The sequence below is a fragment of the Formica exsecta genome, unplaced genomic scaffold (genome assembly GCF_003651465.1).
Source record: "Formica exsecta isolate Colony F162 unplaced genomic scaffold, ASM365146v1 scaffold120, whole genome shotgun sequence".
Lineage (NCBI taxonomy): Eukaryota > Metazoa > Arthropoda > Insecta > Hymenoptera > Formicidae > Formica > Formica exsecta.
Window position 1 is genome coordinate 576,659 of NW_021848537.1, and position 822 is coordinate 577,480.

At 32.7% G+C, this 822-nt stretch overlaps 1 protein-coding gene across 1 annotated transcript in view; it reads left to right on the plus strand.

Moving 5' to 3' along the window:
* The window catches only part of LOC115243788 (single Ig IL-1-related receptor-like), a 224,776-nt gene that overhangs the window by 77,208 nt on the left and 146,746 nt on the right, over positions 1-822 (plus strand). The gene's annotated exons all lie outside the window — the stretch shown is intronic.

An 822-nucleotide genomic window follows, 5' to 3' on the forward strand; every position in this document is an offset into this window, starting at 1 on the left:
CTCCCCTCCCCCTCCCCCTTTCCCCCATCTCTCTTCCTTCTTAACTATCGCACGTACTTCGCGAAATTGCCGAGCGCGTTTCAATTCCGCGTTTCGTGTCCCGAGTATAATTGAATTCTCCGCTCGCGATTCTTCGCTTTCTGAGCGCGCGAGAACAAGGTTATTCCGCGTATAAGAGAGATAACATTCCGTTTCGTTTAAAAGGATCGGAATCGACGTGACTCCCGTCCGATATAGCGCGCGCGTTCTCTCGGCGATTGTGGTTTTTGACGTGCGAGAACGATTCTTCGGCGATTTCGATCGAAATCGGCGCGAAACGATTTTTTTTATTTTTGGGGGTGAGGGGTGGGTGTCGCACGAGATATCAAGATTGGTCTTGATATTGACTTGTCTCGTCTCGAAATTTTGAGGCGAGATTGGAACAAGATTTTTAACTAGTTATCGAGACTGAGATCATCAAGATTATTTGATCTTGTCAAGATTATCAATTTTTGAAAGAAATTAAAATATGTATATTTGTGTGTAAATTTGATGAGAAAAAAATCGCTATGTTATATAAACTTAAAAAATTGTATTTAATGAATACAAAGAAAAACATTTATATTAATTAATTTAGAAACAATTATTACAATAAAATATAAGATTAATATAAATAATATTTATATTTGTGTGATGAGAAAAAAATCGCTATATTATATAAACTTAAAAAATTGTATTTAATGAATACAAAGAAAAACATTTATATTAATTTATTAATTAACAATTATTACAATAAAATATAAGATTAATATAAATAATATTAATATTATTTATATTTTCTAA